The sequence below is a fragment of the Callorhinus ursinus genome, unplaced genomic scaffold (assembly GCF_003265705.2).
Source record: "Callorhinus ursinus isolate GAN/ISIS: 27379988/994484 unplaced genomic scaffold, GSC_fseal_2.0 scaffold13, whole genome shotgun sequence".
In the NCBI taxonomy this organism is placed as follows: Eukaryota; Metazoa; Chordata; class Mammalia; order Carnivora; family Otariidae; genus Callorhinus; species Callorhinus ursinus.
The window spans coordinates 28,719,495-28,730,279 of NW_027397075.1; the positions used below are offsets into that span (position 1 = coordinate 28,719,495).

General features: G+C 39.4%; 1 pseudogene; it reads right to left on the reverse strand.

The window, feature by feature from the left end:
- Nucleotides 1-9,259: 9,259 nt before the first annotated feature.
- Nucleotides 9,260-10,525, reverse strand: LOC112828889 (dnaJ homolog subfamily A member 1-like; annotated as a pseudogene).
- Nucleotides 10,526-10,785: the final 260 nt, after the last annotated feature.

Consider the following 10,785-nt stretch of genomic DNA (forward strand, 5'->3'; position numbering starts at 1 on the left):
AAACACCTCTCTTCTTCACCTCTCTAAGAAAGGCATTGCCATAGCATAAGTGTGACATACCCTCCAGGTCATTAAGAACAGAACCAGAGCTTGTCAGTTCATTCCAGACCAGTTCCTAGCAACAACCAGTTAACAATAATAACAACTTTGAAGTTGGGTGTGAAATGATTTTGTGCTCCTAGGGTCGAAATGGGTGACATAATCCCACAAGTAGGGGCTGAAATTAAATCACATGTTATTTGACTTTAAAACTTTGAATTTCAATTTTTCTTTTCTTTCATTTCTGTTCCCTTCTCTTCACACCCACTCTTCCTTCCATTTTTTTTTCTCCCTTCTATCCTTCTTTTCTTTCTTTTCGTGTGTAGATAGCACATGTGTCATAAAAGTCACTGCACATCAGAAACAGACTTGTATCCAATTTGGGGCATTTCCCACCAAATCCATCTCTCTTCAATGTAGTCTTTGCTATATCAAGGGAGAGAGTAGATATATATCAATAACCCTGAGAAATGGTTGCAATGAAGTAAAATTCTTTCCTGAGCGTGTTAGTGACAGAACAGATTTAAAACTCATTGCATGTTAGCTCACCCTTCAACACCTTGTCCACGTTGCCCAATTTATTTCTTTCAAAGAGGAAGAGGTGAAATATAAGATGCTCCTATTCCAAACTTGACAAGTTGTAAAATATTTTTCTCAAATCAGTCTTCTTCCTGCGTCTCCCCCTCATTGGCATGTGAACTTCTTTTTCTTTCCAAATGAGTCAGTAGAGGATGCCAACATTCTCTGAATAAAAGGTGTTAGTATGCCATGACAAAAACAAAACAAAGTAAAAACAAAGTAAAGAAAATGCTGCTTGTCTACTTTTCTAAATTGTTCTCCTTGGGTGTGGTGATGTATATTTCTCTTTCAATCACTTCCTTGATACTGAACCAGGCCCTTGATACCAAACCAAGCCCATGGGTCTTGGGTGTGATATTTAGTATTATAATGAGGGAAAAGGTCAATGAAAGTTCAGCACTGGGGTCTACCTTGGAGCAGACTGGTTTGGCCCCGTCTTCTCCAATCTCTGTGGTAAGCATGCAAGATATGCTACTCAAGTACATAGAATTTTAGGTGGTGGTGGTGGTTGTTTTCTTTGTGGAGGCAGCCAAAGAATACTTGGTTTTGTAGTCAAGGTTGAGAGGAACTGAGTCTAGTCCCTGCTCTGTCTTATCCTCACTGAACTCTATGAAATAATCTCCCCCCATAACCAAGGGGACAGGCTGTTGGATATTCCTCCATCTGAACTAAGGAAACCTGAACAACTTAAATATTTTTAGCAAGATTGGTGTTTTTTTTTTTACTTTATTAAAATATCTTCATGGTTACCAGAATAACTTTTGCTTGTAGATCTTGAGATTTGGAGCCAGGATTGATTCTAAGGTTATTCTGTTGCCTATACATTTGAGTTTATAATATCATTAAAATGGAACAAATATGAAAAACCTGAACTGGAAACTCAAATATCACCTAAGGAACACTTATTCTTTTTCATTTTGCTGGTCAATTTACTTGGAGCAAAGAAAAAACTAAACAGGCCATAGGAAGTGCTCAATAAATGAGTTTTGGGAATGACTACATATAGACAAGGAGAGAAATCACCAAATAAATGGAAACTTACTGGTTTTTTGTCATAAAGTAATAAGTTCTGCATTTAATTTTTTGCATGTAGGCTATTAGGGTGAAGACTATATAGAAATTGGGGCTTCTGCATTTTTTTCTCATAAATAATACTATTCCCTCATGGAGACAGTAGTCAAGAAGAGGAAGATTGGGTGATTGTCTTTTATTTACTTCTACCTTAGTATACATTTATTTTGTTTCTGCTCTATTGGTTTCTTCTGGCTGAAAGATAATTTGTCTTATTGCAGAAAAAACTCTATGTAGTCATATGGAGGAAAGGATGAGTATTTTATTTTTTCAAAGATTTTATTTATTTGAGAGAGAGAGTGGAGGAGGAGGGGAAGGGGCAGAAGGAGAGGGAGATGCAGGCTCCCCGTTGAGCAGGAAGCCCAATGTGGGGCTCCTTGTGGGGCTCCATTCAGGACTGGATCCCAGGACCCTGACGTTTAACCGACTGAGACACCCAGGCACCGCAGGGGGATGAGTATTTATTGAGGGCATACTATGGGCTAGGTACCAACAGAAACAAAATTATAAGAGGGATACTTATATTTTATAGATGAGGAAATAGAGATAGTACCAGTGAGCAGAACCCAGATTATTTGTGTAAAATTTTCCTGTTTTATCTTTACCTTTTTATTATAAAGTAACACAGATATAGACAACGACACAAGTCAGATGCAAAGCCTAGTGAGTTATTAGATGGCAAACACCCATGTATTCAGATCAAGATGGAGAACTTTTCCAGCCCCCCAGAAGCTCTTCCCAACATCAGCCCCTTTCTTGCCTCCAAAGTCATCATTATGCTAACTGTGATCGCAGTCACATCCTTGTTTGCGTATCCCTAGACACTATAGTTTGATTTTGCCCATTCTTAAAACTTGATATGTCTCTTAAGTCTCTATCAATTTACAGATTTCTATTCTATCCCTTTCTTTGCCTTACATTATACCTATTGAAGAGTCAGCAGAATTTTACCTGTAGGTTTTCCACATTCCAGATTTGCTGAATGCATGCTTATAATGGAGTTTATTATCTTTATCCTGAAAATATATATTTTGTGCTAATTGGCAGCTAAATCCAGAGCTTGATCAGACTTGTGTTTGACTCCTTTGGCAACATAATAAATGGTGTTGGACTATTTACTCAGGGAACACAGCACCTGGTTTTCACTTCTTCCTGATGTCAGTAACCACCGGTGCTCGATGCTACCAGTGTTTGTTCAATGTCTCTCTAGTCATTTTGGTTGTCTGAAACTTATGCTCAAGTATATTTCTTAGGAAGTGCTCATGGGAACAATATTCCTAGAGGCTTTTCCTGTTGATAACAGTTGTCTGTGCTTTTTACTTGAAGTTCAGTATTACTGGATATAAAATCCTTGGCTCACATTTTCTTTCCTTCAATATCTTCAATATGTTGCTCTTATTTTCTTCTTGCATGAAGGGTTGTGAAAATGTGTTAATCTAATTTCCTTTCCTGTATAAGTCACATTTTTTTTTTTGCCTAAAAAGCCAAAGATTTTTTTCTTTTTTATAAAGTTCAATAATTTTACTCAAATATGTTGATGTCGGATATTCTGTATGATAGCATGAGTTATATGGTGTGCTCTTTCAATATGTAGTTTCACATTCTTTTTAAAAAATATCAGGAACATTATCTTGAATTATAGTTTTTAAAATTTATTTTGTTCTCTTGTTTGGGTTTTCATTTTCAGGGACTCATCTCTTCTTTGCCTCTCTTCAATATTTGTCATTTTTTCTCAAATTCTTTTTTATCTTTCTTCATCTTGTAATTTAATGTTTTCCTCTTTTGATTTTCTGTTATTAATACATTATTTCTCACATTTATTACTCATGTATTCTAGGATTTTAAACTTCTAATTCTCTTTTTGAGTTGTTTCAACCTATTTCTGACTTTTCTAATTTTGATTGTGTTATTATTTCATGTTTTATGTCATTAATATAGTTGGGGTTTTTTGAAATAGTAAGTTGCGGTTTTGATCTCTCTCTTTTTCATGTCTTTCTAGTGTAATTGTTTGGAATTCGACCTCGGTACATTTATTTTAATTTATTTTCTTTGAAATTAGTTTTCCTGAATGTTTAGAAAGTAGTAGTGTTTCTAACTTCATAGACCTTGCTCTTCTGCAGTTAGCATCAGTGTTAAAAAATATTGCACTTTGCTTTCTGGGATTTCCTAGCTCTGTTTGCCTTCCCCACTTTTATCTGTATCTTCTTTCCTTTACCTCTCTAGTCTCTTTCTTGCTAAATGCTTCCAGTCCCAGTAATTTCTCCTAAGTGTGGAGCCCCGTGCCCTGATGGGTCAGGTTTGAGAGTTCCCAGACAGTAAACTGCTTCACCTTTTTTTTCTTTTTAAGATGTTTATTTATTTATTTGAGAGAAAAAGAGACAGAGAGAGCACAAGAAGGGAGAGAGGCAGAGGGAGAGGGAGAAGCAGACTCCCCAATGAGCAGGGAGCCGGACGACATGGGCCAGACGCTCAACCAACTAAGCCACCCAGGTGCCCCTGCTTCACCTTTATAGAGCTTACAGCAGGTGCTTTATACTCACATGTTGCTGGAGTAAACCATACCCATCTCAATGTCTGCCACTCTTCTCAAATTGACCTGTTGTACTTTTCAGGTATTATCTGTTGGGTGTTTTTTGGTTCTGTTATTCTGAACATCATCAAATGGCTTGCTATTTCCCCCTGCTTTTTCCCCACACAGATGCCAATGACACACAAATCTAGTGGCTATTGGTAATTTGTCTCTACCTGCTTGTATGTTGAGGCTTGTGTTGTACCTAGTTTCCCAGTTTTGTTGGATTTTGGTTTTTGCTATTGAGATGCTGTCTTTTTAATGTAATTTGGAAGGAACCCCCCAAATTATGCTGCCACTACCATCTTTCTAGAACTTATAACAGGTGCCCCCCCCCTTTTTAAAGATTTTATTTATTTATTTGACAGAGAGAGACACAGAGAGCAGGAACACAAGCAGGGAGAGTGGGGGAGGGAGAAGCAGGCTTCCCGCGGAGCAGGGAACCCGATGTGGGGCTTGATCCCAGGAGCCCAGGATCATGACCTGAGCCAAAGGCAGACGCTTAACGACTGAGCTACCCAGGCGCCCCGACAGGTGCTCTTTTTATAGGTAAGGAATCTGAAGCCCAAAGAGGTAAATTTATTTGCCCAAGATCACGCAGCTAGAAGCAGAAGGTAAATGTATATTTAAAGCCCCTTGATAATGCTGGGTACTGAGAAACTGTCTAATGCATGCTCTTTCCTTCCTTCTTCCTTGCCTCCCTCTCTTCTCCCCAACCTTCTTCCCTTCCTTCCTTTCTCCAATTCTCCCTCATTTCCTCCATAGCCTAAATTTAAACTCAGTTATTTCTGACCTCAAAGCCTCTGCAAGCTCATTTAATATGCTCTGCTTCTACCCCATAATGTGACATCGCTAGAGCTTTTAAACAAATTTAAACAAAAGTAGCTTTACCAAAACCGATAGTCATCTTGCTCTAACAACATTTTCCTCTATGTTTTTATGCTCACATGATTTTCAAATGGAATCTACGAATGTTAGGTTCTTTGACACATGCTTCATTAAAATATGGTTTGTTAGAAGTAAAGTGGTGCCCTTATTTTAATGAATCCATTTATAGACATTTTATATAATCCTTTAAAAGCCTTCTTTCTTGTCTCCTACTACCACCCAGGAAACCACAGAAGATAAGGAGTCAATGAAATCTGAATCTGAAAAACCTTGATTTCACTTTCAAATGTAAAATTCACAGTACCCAAAGAGATTTTAAAATTGGCCAAAGTTGAATGTTCTGCTTTTGAAAAATCTTATAAAAGTGCTATTTTGATTAGAAAACTGCAGCTCTCAGACACAAGTCCATAAACTTCTAAGCTCTGTTGGTTAGGATGCTTGGCTATTGATGATACTTGACTCGGATTCATTAAAAAAAACTGAATGCACCATGAAGGCTCCCAAGGAATTTATACTATATATTCTGTCATATAAAAAGTCCAATGTACAAATTCTCCATAATCCTCTATGTAAAGCTAATCAGTAATCAGATCGTGGAGAGCAGAGTTTTACTTAAGGTATGAAGTCACCATACAAGTCCTAAGGGACTTATAGCTCTATTTTAAGCCAGTGCTTTTATAAAATCCTGTTCCAGTTTTTGGCTCTATAATGGATTTCCCAGGTTGGTGATACACCACACAGAAAACACCCTTTCCTTATTTTTCTTTCCTTGAACTTCCTGCTCTTACTGTGCAGGCTTAGTTTATACTGTTTGAATTTACTTATTGTGGTTTGCATAAAATTATCATTCACTCATCTACACATAGTAGATAATGGTTATTTGCCTATAAAGCTAACAGGTACTGAGTTTTATTTACCCTCCTGCTCTGTGGGCACTCTCTGAACAAACGGGCAGTTGTTCTTGAAACATTTTCCATTTATATGAAATTTGGAACTGTTTCTCCTTGTTGCTTTGTGTGCTTTTTAGCAGCTTGAGGCTCCTTCTTTCATGGTGTTTACTCTGGAGCTGGTGTGAACAGAGGCTCTTGGAAATGGTAGAGTGTTAATATCCTAGAGTGTGTCCTGCTACATGTAAAAGATTGCTTCTCAAGGCCGCTGGGAGCTGCAGCAGAGGTGGGTCTTTCACAACATGTACAGATACACTCACAGTCACGAACGGTCATGCACCTACGCTCACCCTCTCATGCTCTCTGATTTTGCATGTGCAGAAGAAACAGGCCAGGAAACCTGACCTCATGTTGATTGGAACGTTGCTTTGCATTCATTTTCAGAATATTTGGAGCCTCACATATGTTTCTTGTTAACGCTCATGTTTGATTGTTCTAAGTAGTTTTTTTAATTAAATAAACCTGTATCAAAAATTGTCACTTTGCTTTAAAGCAGCACCATTAGCTTGCTCTGGGGGAGCAAACAGCACAGGAAAATGAAATATTTCTGCTCCCTTTACATGTTTCCAAAAATGAGAGTGGCGTAAGATGTAGTAATACATTTGACGTTCAAAGGATTTTAAATAGCTTTTGAGCAAATCAAGCACAAAGCAGCATTACTTATACAAAAAAAAGTCATTTAAAACAAGCTCTGTTTTAATGGAATGTGGTTTAAAATCATGTCTATTGTAAATATATCTTCAGGGTATTGGGCCTGAGACTGAAAGGTAAGTAAGCTGATAGTTCAATATAATAACTGTAAATTTGGAGGTGCATTGTTTCACCCCACAAGGGCATGATTTGGTAAAGCATCATACACAACATAACATACGTAAGCCTGGATGACTTCATAAATTTCCAAAAGTGCAGTTATTTGAATCTATTTCTATTTTTTTTAAGATTTTATTTATTTAACAGAGAGAGACACAGTGAGAGAGGGAACACAAGCAGGGGGAGCGGGAGAGGGAGAAGCAGGCTCTCCACTGAGGAAGGAGCCCGATGTGGGGCTTGATCCCAGGACCCTGTGATCACGACCTGAGCCGAAGGCAGACATTTAACGACTGAGCCACCCAGGCGCCCATGAATCTATTTCTATTTTACTTAACTACAGTCTCTCCCCAAACTCAGCTTGGTAATGCCCTGGACTCTCTAAGACAAAAGGGAAAAAAACGCCATCATCTATCTATCATCTATCTGTCTATTTATCTATTTATCTATCTATCATCTATCAATCTATCTGTCATCATCATCTATCTATCATCTACCTAAATATCTGAATCCAAGTGGCTAAATCAAGTGTTTCAAGATCCAGATATCAGGTTCATGTTGCTTCTTGACTCCTTATTATCTTTCAGTTTACTTTTTCATCCTACATATTTTAAATAATGTTTTAGATATTAATCATATTTTCTATTTTCTATATTTGACATCTTGGGCAGCTTGGGGACCCAGAGAGGGACTGCCCCTCCCAAGGTTCCATCAAGATAGCAAACATCTTGCCTGTGAGCACACCTATGATATGAAAACCAACCAATCAGAGCCCATCCCTCCAATCCTCTCCTTTTTCAAATTTCACATACCAAGCCAGTAGTATTCCCACCCTAAATCACCCTAGGGGCAAGTACCAGACAACCAGGGACCACCTCTATAGCCCAGAGTCCGCAGAAATTTTTCAGACTATCCAATCCTAAACTTAATGCAGTGTACTTACTCTGTCTCGCTCATTCCTTCCCTTAAAACACAAATAAAGGCTCTGGTCCGTTATTTTCTCTTTTCTCCTTCTGCCTCCTAACTGACCCAAGTGCTTCATCTTGTGGCCTGGCAAGCCATGGAGTGCCCCTTTCTCTTGAGAACTGTAGATAATAAACTATCTTTTCAATAGCAGTTTTCTGATCTGTGGCCTCGCCATACCTGATCTAAACAAATTCGGGGGACATTTTCATACCCTTTGGCACCCATTCCTGTTGTAGACTCTTGGCCTGTCTCTAGCCCCCTTTTTCCTATTATTAAAGAGCTTTCTGACTCTGGACCCTAGCTACTGCTTTTTGGTGTAGGCTAACCACCCTTCTTCTGAGGAGGTGCCCTCTTATAAAACTCCTATCCCAGAGGAGTTCCTTGAACTAACAGGCAATTAGACATCAGCCTGCCCCTGGCTTTTGGGGTAAAGGTGCTCCATCCTGCCAGGCATAACCCAATCTCCACTTCTCCCTCAGGGGTAGAGATGAGTTTAATTGTGATGTGCTTCTCGGCTGCACCTGCCCTAGGCTCTGCTTTATCTCTAACCACAACTAGCCTCACTTGCTGCACTAATCCCAACTTCAGATCCCAGTTCTCCCATGAAGTAAAGAGCCTTCTGCCCAATTGTCCGGGCTTGTTTCTGCTATTTCTTATAATTTTCTCCACTATCCCCACCCAACCATCTTTTGACTACCTAGTCAAAGTTGTACCTGTCCTTCAATCTTCTGTGAAATCTCCAATATTACCCTCTTCCTTGCATTTGATTATATTTAGTTGAACATTTTATCATTTGTTGTCTCTTTCTATTTCATGTGCTTGAAATTTGGACAGAGGACTTGAGCATATGTGCTAAGTCTATGACTTACAAGCTATGTTAGGCTGCTTGGACATCCATAACAAAAACCACAGGTGGGGTGACTTCAACAACAGAGATTTATTTTCTCACAGTTCTAGAGGCTAGAAATCCCAGATCAAGGTCAGGTAGGGTTGGTTCCTAGTGAGGACTCTTCCCGGCTTGTAAACAACCACCTCTCACTGAACCTTCATATGGTCTTTCTTTTTTTTTTAAAAAAAAAGATTTTATTTATTTATTTGAGAGAGAGAGCATGATGGGGGGAGGGTCAGAGGGAGAAGCAGACTCCCTGCTGAGCAGGGAGCTGGATGTGGGACTTGATCCCGGGACTCCAGGATCATGACCTGAGCTGAAGGCAGTCCCTTAACCAACTGAGCCACCCAGGCGCCCCCCACCTTTTATTTGTTTTAAAGATTTTATTTATTTATTTGAGAGAGAGGATGAGAGAGAAATCATATGGTCTTCCCATTCATATGGAAAGAGAGAAAGACAAGGAGTTCTCTGGCATCTGTTCTTTTTTTTTAGTTTATTCTTCATTTAACTTTTAAAACACTACTATAGTTGAATATTAAAACAAAAACAAGGGCAAGTAGTGAGCTATCATTATAGTCCTTCACTCACTCACTACTGCATATAAAATGCCAGCAGTGTTATTCACTGGCCCCATTAAGAGGTCTGACATGAACACCACCCCTGGGATGATGTTCATCATCCTCATAGTCTTCCCCATTGTAATGGTGACATCTTTCCTGATTTGGATTAAAGTCCACGAGTTCTTCCTGGTCCATTTCATCAGTCTTTTCTACTTCCTTCCTCTCAGGTAGGAGTTTTTCCAGCAAAGAGAGTTTATCAAGAGAAAGAAAGCCATTCTCAGGAAAGTTTAGCTTAAATTCGATGATTAGGAGACTCTTCTCATGTGGTCTATGATAAATGGGCATGCCTTCATTTAGCACACACACTTGATATCTCCTCTCCATGCTTGACAATTTGTCCTGGATGAGAGGTGATGATGATGGTTCGGTCGCCAAGAGTAGACACTGGCTTTTGAAAGCCGCACAGTGGTTCAACTAGCTGTGTGTCCACACACGAGAAAAGGTCTTCTCCTCACCCAGTAAAAACAGCATGGTCCTTCTGATCTAAAACAATGATAATATCTCCTGGTTCCAGTCCTGGTTCTTGGTCTCCTTCACCATGGAATGTTATCTTCTGGCCATATGCCTTTGTCAATATGAACTTCTAGAATCTTCTCTCAAACCGGCTTCTTTCCACTGCAGCTTTTATATCTATCTTTGGGACTGATCTGTTCCCCATGCACACAGATTGAATTTGCTGAACCATTCCAGGTCCTATCTGATGAATTCTTGTTTGCATTCCAGTACCTTGGCAATTGGGACAATATTTGCTCCTTTCTTACCACCTCGGCCTTCACATTTATTACATATCACATTCTTTTACAGAGCTAGTTTTCTTGTTACACCATTATATAAACCTTCTAAGGTTACTGAGAGCTGATGCTTCCTCCTCCACCAAAAAACATATCAAAGATATCCATGGGGGAGTCAAACCACCACCAGCTCCACTTTCTTTAATTGCCTGTTTTCCTCCTTTGTCATACAACTCCCTTTTCTTTGTATCAGAGAGCATTTCATAAGCTTGAGAAATCTGTTTAAACTTCTCCCCTTCATTTGGATTCTTATCAGGGTGGTACTTCAAGGCCAGTTTCCTATAGGCCTTTTTCAATTCTTCCTGCGTGGCATTGGGTTTGACCCCCAAAACATCATATTAAGTGGTTTCTTTCACCATTTTCTACAGCCAGTGAGAGGGCTGAGGCCAGTGTGGCGGAGCAGGGAGGAGCACATTGCTGGGCACACCAAGAGTTCTGGAAAGTTCCTCTGGCATCTGTTCTTATAAGGAGACCAATTTCACCAGATCATGGCCCCACCCTATGACCTCACTTAACCTAATCACTTTCCTAGAGGCCTCATCTCCAAATACAGATATACTGGGGGTTGGGGCTTCAACATATGAATCTAAGGGGACACAAACCAAGTTACTAGAACAAT